Source organism: Oncorhynchus tshawytscha, linkage group LG13 (genome assembly GCF_018296145.1).
Source record: "Oncorhynchus tshawytscha isolate Ot180627B linkage group LG13, Otsh_v2.0, whole genome shotgun sequence".
NCBI lineage: Eukaryota > Metazoa > Chordata > Actinopteri > Salmoniformes > Salmonidae > Oncorhynchus > Oncorhynchus tshawytscha.
Window position 1 is genome coordinate 76,015 of NC_056441.1, and position 13,821 is coordinate 89,835.

Consider the following 13,821-nt stretch of genomic DNA (forward strand, 5'->3'; position numbering starts at 1 on the left):
CGTTCAACCAGCTTTTCTTAAACTTTGAAGATTCTTCATTTCCATCACTGGAAAAGCATGCCAATAAATTACAAAAGGTTTCATACCAAGAAAGTACAACACTATCATTACAATAGTTTTCTAAAATAAATGTATCTTGTTCTTTCATCAGATGCAAAACTCCCCCACATCACAAGCCAGCTAGCAAGACAAGTACCGAAGGCAGTTGTAAAATGGTGCCCCCAACCGATTGTTTTTTGTTTGTTTATTTGCAAATAATGTTGCCGCCACGGTCTCTTATGACCGAAAATAACTTCTGGACATCAGGACTGCAATTACTCATTAATTAAAACTTCTTAGGGTTAGGACGTTGGAAAGGCAGGAAAACACTTGATTGTGGGCTCTGTTCTAAGCAGAATATTGTGCAGATAGACAAACATTTCAAGTCCGCCCATGCCCTTAAGTTTGGGACTATCGAATGGGAGAAAGCTAGCCAGGATTCTACCACAAGACATCAGGCCAAATCAGGGCAGCTCAGTGAACCAGGTTTGGAACCGTCGGAGAGACTTCAACAAACGTCGTCTCAAATAAAACTGTGAAGGACCTCGGCGTTACTCTGGACCCTGATCTCTCTTTTGAAGACCATTTCAAGGACAGCTTTTTTCCATCTACGTAACATTGCAAAAATCAGAAACTTTGTCCAAAAATGATGCAGAAAAATTAATCCATGCTTTTGTCACTTCTAGGTTAGACTACTGCAATGCTCTACTTTCCGGCTACCCGGATTAAGCACTAAATAAACTTCAGTTAGTGCTAAATACGGCTGCTAGAATCCTGACTAGAACCAAAACATTTGATCATATTACTCCAGTGCTAGCCTCTACACTGGCTTCCTGTCAAAGCAAGGGCTGATTAAGGTTTTACTGCTAACCTACAAAGCATCCTCCTAATTGTCCCTAGAATTTCTAAGCAAACAGCTGGAGGCAGGACTTTCTCCTATAGAGCTCCATTTTTATGGAACGGTCTGCCTACCCATGTCAGAGACAAACTCGGTCTCAACCTTTAAGTCTTTACTGAAGACATATCTCTTCAGTGGGTCATATGATTGAGTGTAGTCTGGCCAGGAGTGGGAAGGTGAACGGAAAGGCTCTGGAGCAACGAACTGCCCTTGCTGTCTCTGCCTGGCCGGTTCCCCTCTTTCCACTGGGATTCTCTGCCTCTAACCCTATTGCTGGGGCTCTCTCATGCCGTCCCTGGAGGGGGTGCGTCACCTGAGTGGGTTGATTCACTGTTGTGGTCATCCTGTCTGGGTTGGCGCCCCCCCTTGGGTTGTGCCATGGCGGAGATCTTTGTGGGCTATACTCGGCCTTGTCTCAGGATGGTAAGTTGGTTGTTGAAGATATCCCTCTAGTGGTGTGGGGGCTGTGCTTTGGCAAAGTGGGTGGGGTTATATCCTTCCTGTTTGGCCCTGTCCGGGGGTGTCCTTGGATGGGTCCAGAGTGTCTCCTGACCCCTCCTGTCTCAGCCTCCAGTATTTATGCTGCAGTAGTTTGTGTCGGGGGGCTAGGGTCAGTTTGTTATATCTGGAGTACCTCTCCTGTCCTATTCGGTGTCCTGTGTGAATCTAAGTGTGCGTTCTCTAATTCTCTCTTTCTCTCGGAGGACCTGAGCCCTAGGACCATGCCCCAGGACTACCTGACATGATGACTCCTTGCTGTCCCCTGGCCAGTCCACCTGACCTGTGCTGTGCTGCTGCTCCAGTTTCAACTGTTCTGCCTTATTATTCGACCATGCTGGTCATTTATGAACATTTGAACATCTTGGCCATGTTCTGTTATAATCTCCACCCGGCACAGCCAGAAGAGGACTGGCCACCCCACATAGCCTGGTTCCTCTCTAGGTTTCTTCCTAGGTTTTGGCCTTTCTAGGGAGTTTTTCCTAGCCACCGTGCTTCTACACCTGCATTGCTTGCTGTTTGGGGTTTTAGGCTGCGTTTCTGTACAGCCCTTTGAGATATCAGCTGATGTACGAAGGGCTATATAAATAAATTTGATTTGATTTTGATTGTGTTCTGATGAACGGTTCCTCCCGCCCCATGTGGATTTGCCTCTATCGGGGGAGCCCCTTTCGGAGACGGTTTACCCCGTATTTCGATATGCTCCAGCCGCGCCCCGTCCGTGCGAGATCCAGCCGGCTAGTTACCGCCTGCCCCTGCCTCTCGACGCCCCCTCGATGCTCCTAACTGAGTGTCCCGCGGGGTCCGAAGCGTTTACTTTGAAAAAATTAGAGTGTTCAAAGCAGGCCAGGTCGCCTGAATACTGCAGCTAGGAATAATGGAATAGGACTCCGGTTCTATTTTGTGGGTTTTTCTTCTGAACTGGGGCCATGATTAAGAGGGACAGCCGGGGGCATTTGTATTGTGCCGCTAGAGGTGAAATTCTTAGACCGGAGCAAGACGGACGAAAGTGAAAGCATTTGCCAAGAATGTTTTCATTAATCAAGAACGAAAGTCCTCTGACTTTCGAAGACGAAGACGATCAGATACCGATATTTGTGGATATAAATATGCATATTATCGACCAAAACAAATGTATTGTGTAACATGTCATGAGTGTCATCTGATGAAGATTATCAAAAGGTTAGTGAATAATTTTCTCTAATTCTGCTTTCGTGACTTTTTGGCTGGGAAAAATGGCTGTGTGTTTTTTTGGATTTGGTGGTGATCTAACATAAAAACATGTTGCGTTTGCTGTAAACCATTATCATCATTATTTTTTAAATCGGACACGATGGGTAGATTAACAAGATGTATATCTTTCATTTGCTGTATTGGACTTGTTAATGTGTTAAAGTTAAATATTTCTAAAATATATATTTTTTAATATCCCACGCTGCCTTTTCAGCGGAATGTTGGGGGGGGTTCCCATTAGCGGAACCTGTGTCCTAGACAGGTTAAGGTCCAAACAATGGGGCCGTGCCATAAAAAGAAAAAAGGTGCTGCAACACAGGATGCACCTCCTGACAGCAAAAAAAGGTGCCACCAGTGAGCCAGGTACCACTGGCGAAATCTCGTCTTGACTCAGTACAGCCTCAGAGAAACGGCCACTCCCAGGAGCCTGGTCCTCCCAGGGTCTTGCCATTGGGCCCAACTGAATAGGAGTCTCTGCCCCTGTACGCCGTGGGTTGGGTAGGGTAGGGGGTCCCATACCTCCCGCCTCTCCCCTGCCTCATCGCGGGTGTCTCCGGTCATAGCCTGGCTCCCCCCACTTCCTCTTTGCCTGTGATGTGCCCGACTGGCTCCATCCACGTCGGCCGCTACTGAAGGGGACTGGGGGTGTCCGATGAACCGGGAATTTCCGAAATGGTCTCACATTTTTATGCGGCTTGAGTATCGCCCAGTCAACTGCGCAGGCGGGGGTTTAATGTCTCCCCAGCCTAACCGCCGCTTCGGTGGCCTCGCTCTTCTTAGACCCTTCTGTGAAATATGACACCTCCCCAACCCCGCCTAACCACCAGCCTTGGGGCGAAAAGATTGCGTAACGACGTCTGAGCCATTTGACGAGTCCTAGCTACTTGACAACCATGCGTTTCTCCTCCCAGAGTGACCAGACTGGGCTATCAACACTGGCACCTACAGTGGGTGTATCCGGACACAGATAGGTCGAGCGAGCAGGATCTACCACTGCTTTCAGTCTCGGGAGCCCGGGTAGTAACCAGTACGAGACTAGCATTCGAACCAAGTTCCCCATGGGGGGGAAGGGAGAAAGGGCCGCGCACGGCAGCTGCCATAGCCCAGGTGGCGCAGGGCGAGGCAGGGAGAGAGACACACATGAAAGAGTGAAGGTCAAGCCTCTCGAGAAAACAGCCAAGCAAGCCAACGAGCGGGACAGTGGAAGTAAGCGAGGTGAACAGGGCGGCAGCCGTGAGCAATATAGGCATCGAAATCCCGAGCACGGGATCACAATGTGTAGCAATGGTAACTTCTATCAGTAGACTGGTTGACCATCTAACATGAAAGCATAGCAAGATCCAGCTGACCTTCAAGTGCGCGAGGGTGAACGCAAATAGGCACTCAATCGCCTGTCATATACCCAAATGTAAGGGAGTGCAAGGCACACCAGAAGGCAAGTTGAAGGCGGTCTGCTGTAAGGCCTGCCCCGGAAAATTTGCTATTGCGAGCAGCCTGTCCCAGCATATGAGACAGGCATATAGCCATATGCAATCAAGAAGGGATCCAGCAGGAAGCAAAATCGGAAAAAGGCGTGGAAAAACTGGTCCCCAGATGAGATAAGAGCAATGGAGAAGCCCGGAAAGAGTCATTGCGGAAGGGCTGGGAACAAACACATCCCTGGAACAGGTCAAGTGGAAAAGGAGTAAATTGTTAGGCTAGTAAGCAGGCCTAACAAACCCCCCCCCCCTGTGATAACGGGTGTAGAGAAGGCATTGAGAGAACACATGCAGGAAAGGAGCGAGGTGGGGCCAACTCCACAGGGCGAAAGCGAAGTGTCTACATGGCTACTTGGAAAGGAAGTAGGGAAACCGTAAATAAAAAAAAGTGGCGGCTCATGGTACCTCCGAAACCACAATCGGGGTGGGCGAAAAGAGACAAGTTCAAGCAGCACCGAGAGTTGTTTGAAGGGGACAGAGGGAAGCTTGGGGAGCTGATCCTCGACAGTACAGTAAAGCGGGAGTGCTGTATCCCGATTGAGGCCCTGACAGACGCCGATACGGCCGAATGGGGAGGGACAGGTAATTTTTGCGAGTTGGGGCAATTCCAATAGTCGAACAAGGCAGACAATGCGCACTTCAGCTACCCGATCGCAGCTGGCCAACCTGAAAGCAACTAAGAAAGACTCGGCCGCAGGCCCAGATGGAATTAACAGGAAAAGGCTGTTAAAATGCGACACGAAAGGGGAGAAACTGGCGGGAATGTTCGCAGCGTGGCAACTACCGGGCAAAATACCAAGGGTCTTCAAGCAAGGCAGGACAACACTAAACCCTAAATCAAATGGTGGACGAAGAGCTCATGGAAATCGGCGGATGTAGACCAATCACAATCGGATCTATGATCCTGAGACTGTTCAAGAATACTAACGGGCAGACTTGAAAAAGCCTGTCCGATCAACCCCAGGCAGAGGGGCTTTATCGCCACTCCAGGATGCGGAGAACCTAATGGGGCTTAAATGGAATCCTGCACCAGAGCAAGAAAGAGCGAAACGAACTAGCATTGGTATTCATCGACTTCAAAAGCGTTTGACACAGTATCGCACGGGCACCTCTTCCATGTCCGAGGGGACTGGATCGCCACGTAATCGGCCTGCTGGAGGACTCTTACGAGGGGGTGTACACGACAGTAGCAGCGAAGGGAGGAGACCCCCCCCATCGAAATGAAAACGGGAGTGAAACAGGGAGACCCGATGTCCCCACTCCTCTTCAAACTTGCGGTAGACCCACTAATTAACCAACTGGAACGCATCAGCGTTACCTTCTTCGATGGGAAGAAGGTAACCACCCTAGCGTTCGCAGATGACCTGGTGCTCATGAGCGGGCATGCAGCACATCAATATAGTAGAAACATTTTGCAAACTAGCAGGTCTGTGCGTGCAACCAAAGTGCCATGTGGGAGTGCGGCGTTCACCGTCAATAACTGCCAGGAATGGGCAATTGGAGAAAAGCTACACCTAATCGACCCAGACAAAACAGAAAAGTACCTGGGCATGAAAGTGAACCCATGGATGGGAGTTGCAAAGCCGGACCTGGGAGGACAAATGGTATAGTGGATCAATAAGATCGACAATGCGTCCCTGAAACCCAGCCAGAAGGTGACCATACTCAACTCATTGGCCGTCCCCCGGGTGATCTACACGGTAAACCATGGGGACATGGGGAAAGTCGAACTTGCCTACATAGATGGGTTGATAAGGGTGGCTGCGCCTACCACCATCCACGTGCGATGGCCTACTCTATGCCCAGGAATAAAGACAGCGGGCTGGGCAGTGAAAGTGTGATGCAGGCGCGGAGGATTTTCAATCGTTCAGTGTCGTCAGATATAATGCCCCAAGACGAATACGAGAAATGATGGGAGCGAGCAGGAGCCGAAAGAGGAGGCCACGCCAGCTGGAGAAGATGGCCCAAGCTAGAGGGAGCACCAAAAAAACCCACAAAAAAAACAAAAATAATAAAAATCGCAGAAACCCCTGCAACTGGGGACACAGAGAATTTGAGGGCTGGGCATCCCTGCCAGTGCAAAGGGATGGAATAGGCTCATTTCATCAAGTCGAAATCAGAAACAGTTGGCTTGCAGACCCTTCGGCCGTAGGATTCAGGCAGCGGCCCTGCAGGTAAGGGCGAACGTTTACCCCACAAAGGAAACATTGGCCCGAGGGCGCAACAAAGAAAAAGCATCATGCTGGAAATGGTGTCCCCCATTCTAGGGCAGTGCCCAGGGGTGAAACCGGCCAGATTGAGGAGAAATGACCTCATCTGCCAGCTCCTCGCAGAGGAAGCTGAAAAACTGGGATGGGCGGTAACCAAGGAGCGATAACGAAAGAGGGGGGACTAGTAAGGGCGACCTTGAGCTAAGTAACACAGGATGACCTTCCTGATACCACTGGCGAAATCTTATCTTGACTCAGTACAGCCTCAGAGGAAGGGCCACTCCAAGGAGCCTGGTCCTCCCAGGGTTTCTCCATTGGGCCCAACTAATAGGGTGTTTTTGGTCCTGGCCGCCTTACACCATCTCAAGCGCGGTTAGCTCCAAGGAGTACAGGCTGGATCAAGGGAACCATTGAAGTACAACTTTACCCCACTTTCCATCACCGACATGGAGCGTTCTGAAGGGCCCATTAGTAGGGAAGTCCGTTGATTACGCCGAACATCCGCTCGTTTAACTAAGGCTGGGTTAAAGCTAGATGAGTGAAAAGGGAACTTTGAAGCCCACGATTGTGTTGCATCGTCGTTGAAGCGCGATAAGGCCTACGGTTGGAAGGAAGGCGGCTGATGCACAGCCTACATAATGTAGAAGTGTCAGGCTCGCCGGGGTTGGCGCAACAGGATGTCAAAGTGAAGAAATCCGACCGACGGAACTCCTGTAGTCGCCCGTGCTCCTATTTCTAAGTATGTAAATATCGAGGAAGCGCAGGTTACGGCGAGAGCAACTATGACTCCCTTAACTTAACATGACCGGTCAGTGGATCAGGCAGACACGGCTCCTTACCATTTTCTGCTCCCATTGTGGCAACTCCCCCTCTTTGTTTTATCTTAGTGTTACAATCTAAGATCAAAGAACATATTCCCTTTCAATATCAAAAGGGATATTTCCCCTCAACATATTCTGTAACTTCTGGATGTTAGGTCCAAAAGGTATTAACCCTTACACAAAAAGGGACATGCATACACTTTCTTTAAATTGATAAATACTTGACCATCGTGTGCTGACTAATGTTTTACCAGTCCATTGATCAATCAGTTGTGGACCAAGTAATTAATTTTTTTATCTGCAGGAATAGATTTTTCCAAGAAAATAAACAATTTTATAACACGCATCTACTTCACTAGGTTGTACCATGTCACCGCATAGAACACCTTTGCCTTATTCATAGGGTTCATAATAAGATACCTGTTTCTTTTCCAAGCCTACTTTGTCCCTAAGGAATTCTATAAAGACAACACCCTTTCCACCCAACTGCCCATTTCCTTCCTAGGTAAATAATGGACTATACACGTTTTTCCAACTTAGGATAAGGGTAACATTTCTTTCAAGAGAAATCTCATTAGCTATTGCAAATACTCTCTTGCCCAAACTGCTCACCTCAACATTAATGTTCAATTAATACTATTACATTCTGTGCACTTAAGTTGAATTTATTTAAATAAATAATTCTCACCCTTAATCTAATTCTGTTCAAAGTTATGTATTCATTCAGCTGACACACCCAGCCAGGTGGGGCTTCGGTCTGCTCCGTATAGTGGAGTGTGGCTTCCCCAGCTGCATCTAATGCAACTCCGTGCACAGTTGACTTGAGTTTCGCTGCAAACAGACATTCAAGATCATCCCATCCTCGCCAACAAATTGCCGTGGTAATATTTTCTAATCGAAGGAGAGACTCAGATTCTCAAAACCAAACTTTATTAATAATTACTGCAGTAATGGGGTGTTAAGTCACCCAATGGTGTAGAGTTAAAACCCTTAGTCTTTTTGAGTCCCCGTAACAATAAAACAGATTTGTGAAATTATACAAAAAGGTACATTGTGCTCCCATTCAACAGACAGCAAGATTAACATTTACATCAGGTTGTCTCTTCAGGTCATTTACTACTTGTTAATACAAAAATACTAATGCAACATGGGACACTAGATCCTTCCCTTAATAAATTAAGTCCAGTATTCATTGGTCATGTGGGAGAGATAAACTGGAGGGAGGGTCTGCCTGGCACCGGCATCATGGAATGGAATGTTCTTATCACCAAGCCATCGTAAATCATTAATCAACATTAAACTTCAGAGGCTCCTTTCAGAAAAGCAGTATGAATGTACTAATGTTGGAATGCATTCACATATACTCCCTCTGGCCTCTAGGTCACCAGATTGCTGATTATTACGCACACTTGTCACCATCGTCATGCGCACCAGTGCTTATTGACACTTGTCTGGACTCCACCTCCTTGATTACCTGCCCTATTTATGTCACTCCCTTTGGTTCCTTACACAGGCATTATTGTTTCTGTTTCATGTTGGTGCGCTGTTTATTTTTATTTAATGTATTCACACCCTGAACTTGCTTACTGACTCAGTGTACATCGTTACAGAATGACGCCTCAAAAAGGAAGCATCAGGGAGTGTTTTGTGTTGTAGGTGACGTTGTGTCTGGGTTCTGCTGCCGCAGCAATCGAGGATGCCTCAGCCGGCTATTCAGGCTTTTATGGTGTCAAGACTAGGTTAGCTGGTCAAGTGTCTGTGGCCGAGTCTACTGTGGATACCTCAGCTAGCGTATCAGGTTTTCAAGACTTGGTAGGCTCTGCAGGTTCCTGTGCCTCTACAGAGGCAAACGTGCTGATCCTTGGGAACGTCCCTCTGGTCGGCAACCTGCGCCCGGAGCCGAGCATCCGGGGTGGGGGAGTTCCGTCACGTATACTCCCCCTGGCCATTAGGTCACCAGACTGCTGATTACGCACACCGGTCACCATCATTCTTGAACTGCGAAGTTAAATCCTCAAGGTCCGTGACCTCTTGAGAACCACACCACCGATCAAAAAGACATGCTTGTTCCTTTGAACTCGACATGGCTTTGATTCTGTGTTTCATCATTTACGGAACTTTTGTCTGTGTGCTTCTGGGACTAACTTTTAAGACAGAAGGATAGCAGCTTTAACAGTGTCATAATCTGAAATCTGGTCAAGAGAAAGCAGCATTCACTGAGCTTTTTCCACCAGAACACTTGAGGAGCAGTGACCTAATCTTGTGGGCATTTTAGGGAAGAGGCAATCCGCTCAGAGTAAAATATACATCCACCATCTATTGAAAAGGCGGTACAAGTTGGCTGTTTCAACCAATATCAAGCTCTTGAGGGTGCAGGATGGCCTGATTGATTCAGAGTGCTGAATTGGTCCACTCACACAGACAGCATCGTGAGGAAGGCGCAGCAGCGCCTCTTCAACCTCAGGAGGCTGAAGAAATTCGGCTTGTCACCAAAAGCACTCACAAACTTCTACAGATGCACAATCGAGAGCATCCTGGCGGGCTGTATCACCGCCTGGTATCGCAACTGCACCGCCCTCAACCGTAAGGCTCTCCAGAGGGTAGTGAGGTCTGCACAACGCATCACCGGGGGCAAACTACCTGCCCTCCAGGACACCTACACCACCCGATGCTACAGGAAGGCCATAAAGATCATCAAGGACATCAACCACCCGAGCCACTGCCTGTTCACCCCGCTGTCATCCAGAAGGCGAGGTCAGTACAGGTGCATCAAAGCTGGGACCGAGAGACTGAAAAACAGCTTCTATCTCAAGGCCATCAGACTGTTAAACAGCCACCACTAACATTGAGTGGCTACTGCCAACACACTGTCAATGACACTGACTCTACTCCAGCCACTTTAATCATGGGAATTGATGGGAAATGATGTAAATATATCACTAGCCACTTTAAACAATGCTACCTTATATAATGTTACTTACCCTACATTATTCATCTCATATGCATACGTAGATACTGTACTCTATATCATCGACTGCATCCTTATGTAATACATGTATCACTAGCCACTTTAACTATGCCACTTGGTTTACATACTTATCTCATATGTATATACTGTACTCGATATCATCTACTGTATCTTGCCTATGCTGCTCTGTACCATCACTCATTCATATATCCTTATGTACATATTCTTTATCCCCTTACACTGTGTATAAGACAGTAGTTTTTTTTTGGAATTGTTAGTTAGATTACTTGTTCGTTATTACTGCATTGTCGGAACTAGAAGTACAAGCATTTCGCTACACTCGCATTAACATCTGCTAACCATGTGTATGTGACAAATAAAATTTGATTTGATTTGATTCTTTTAAATCAAATGACATGAGCACACTGTTCTTGTTATAGTCTGGCTGCACGTTTTCATTTTTTGGCTCCTTCTCTGTGCTCGAGCTCAAATTTGTTTTGTTCCAACTTGGTCTTGTTGCTCAAAACAAAGGGAACTAATAAAGAAAATCACTGACAACCAAACATAACAGAAAGGGGTGCTCAACAGCACCTATGTGGGTGCTCACTGAAAGTTGGCAAAGCCACTAGTAAGGCAAACTAAAAGAAAAATCCACAACTACTTAGGACAGGGAGTAAAAATAATATGGAGCAAAACAGGGGAAAACAAAACTCTTCTTTCAACCCTATATAGGTTGAGCTTGAATTTGCACCTCAGCTGATGTGAAGTGTAGGTCTCCCAAACAATTCTCACGCTCCACTGGAGCACTGGGTCAGCCACTCCTAAATAGCACCTGGGCCAACACAGGTGACACACTTTCCACTAACGAGATGGCAGCCAGCACAGGTGTAATGTATAATGACTGATGAGGTGACATCAATCTGTGTGCCTTATGTGGTAAAATGCTATACGTGCTAAAAGTCCAACCTCAAAACATAAACGGAAAAACAAAAGCCTGTAACAGTTGTACGCTCGTCCCAGTGTAGGAACTTTTTTGAAACTGGCATCCTAGTGAATACTTTTGATAATTGATTGTGGGCTTGAGGCACCTTGTGCAATCTTCTCCCTGACCTCTCACCCTCAGTCCTATTTAGTGTAGTGTTGAGGATCCCCGTCTGTCACATGGGGGCCAGTTTTGTACAGTCGTACCACAATTTTGGTGACCTTATTTGACCTTTTTTCCCATTTTTTGAGACATGGTTTGATCCCACCCAGGGACAGATGAGTATTTACAATACTTGTTACACAGTACTCAAAACTGAGTCCTATTATTAAAGTATACTCTGTTTATTAAAATAAACATGACAGTTTTAGTTCCTCAGAAATTGGTACACTGTACTTAAAACAACAACAATTCCATTACAACTTGTGATGGTTTTAATGGATTTAATATAGTTTAATCAGTTTATGGCTTTTTTTGTCTTAAATTCTTATAATAACTTTTATAACTTCAGAGAAATTTGTTTTACAGAAGAGGATGGGAGCCACTGTGATTAACTAGTTTTACAGGAGAGGAGGGGAGCCACTGTGATTAACTAGTTTTACAGGAGAGGAGGGGAGCCACTGTGATTAACTCATTTTACAGGAGAGGAGAGGAGCCACTGTGATTAACTAGTTTTACAGGAGAGGAGGAGACCCACTGGGATTAACTCATTTTACAGGAGAGGAGAGGAGCCACTGTGATTAACTAGTTTTACAGGAGAGGAGGGGAGCCACTGTGACTAACTCATTTTACAGGAGAGGAGGGAAGCCACTGTGATTAACCAGTTTTAAAGGAGAGGAGGGGAGCCACTGTGATTAACCAGTTTTAAAGGAGAGCAGGAGAGCCACTGTGATTAACTAGTTTTAAAGGAGAGGAGGGGAGCCACTGTGATTAACTAGTTTGAAATGAGAGGAAGGGAGCACTGTGACTAACTCATTTTACAGGAGAGGAGGGGTGCCACTGTGATTAACTAGTTTTAAAGGAGAGGAGGGGAGCACTGTGACTAACTCATTTTACAGGAGAGGAGGGGAGCCACTGTGACTACCTCATTTTACAGGAGAGGAGGGGAGCCACTGTGATTAACTAGTTTGAAAGGAGAGGAGGGGAGCACTGTGACTAACTAGTTTTAAGGAGAGGAGGGGATCACTGTGACTAACTAGTTTGAAATGAGAGGAGAGGGGAGCCACTGTGATTAACTAGTTTTACAGGAGAGGAGTGGACCCACTGTGATTAACTAGTTTTACAGGAGAGAAGGGGAGCCACTGTGATTAACTAGTTTTACAGGAGAGGAGGGGAGCCACTGTGACTAACTAGTTTGAAAGGAGAGGAGGGGAGCACTGTGACTAACTAGTTTTAAAGGAGAGGAGGGGAGCACTGTGACTAACTAGTTTTAAGGAGAGGAGGGGATCACTGTGACTAACTAGTTTGAAATGAGAGGAGAGGGGAGCCACTGTGATTAACTAGTTTTACAGGAGAGGAGGGGACCCACTGTGATTAACTAGTTTGAAAGGAGAGGAGGGGAGCACTGTGATTAACTAGTTTTACTTTCAATTAACTAACTTGGGATGATTTCAGAACTGAACCCGCAGCTAGAAGATAACTATGTGTTTTACGTTTTTATTATGGTTTGTACAGAAGGCATTGTGAATTTTGGGCCAGCTCTGAAGTATGTGATAGTTGGCCTCTAAACGAGTTGGAAAAAGTGGGTGTGGTGTCAGTTTGTATCAGTTTGGTGTCAGAATTATATCTAATTGACTGATGGACGGTGACTTGCTGGTGACTTTTGTCAATTTGCAATATGTTTAAACAGTGAGGTACCATCATCAAAGTGACATTCTGAAATCAACCCCAGCGAGTGGTGGAGAGGAACCAGAATCACTGCCCAGCTATCCCGAGTTCATCGGGCCAGTCAATTTCGCATTCCTGCAAGATTTTTGAGCATGCCAGATTCGTGATGGTAAATGCCCATTGAAACATATTACAAATGTACGTGCATTTGCAATATGATTCAACAGTGAAAAAACATCACCAAATGGACATGATGAAATCAACACAACGAGCGATGGAGAGGAACCACTATCACTGCCCGGCCATCCTGTGTTCATCAGGCCAGTCAATTTTGTATTTCTGCACGATTTTTGAGCATGACAAATTCGTGATGGTAAATGCCCATTGAAACATATTGCAAATGCACGTGCATTTCAAATTCATGATGGTACATGGAAAATGGACATCACATCCTGATTTGGCATTTTCAAATCTTTCATATTGCATTTGGACATTTCTTATGGCATTTGGCCAAAAAATAGTGACTTTTGACTTTGACTTTTGACTTTGACTTTTGACTTCCTATGAAATCATTTTGCAAATGGACAAAACATATGCCTTATACACAAGTAAAAAAAATGTTAATAACTAAATTATGACTAAAGTATGTTGAATCAGTTCTTATACATGTGTAATTGACACAAAATTCGAAAATTTCGAAAAAATAGTCCAGAAACACTTTTTTACGGGTGTGATACGTTTTTTCAAAATGTTTGCTATTTTTGACTTTTGACTTCCTATGAAATCATATTGCAAATGGACAAAACATATGCCTTATGCCATACAGTTCTTACACGTGTAATTGACAAAAAAAATCAAGAGTTTCGA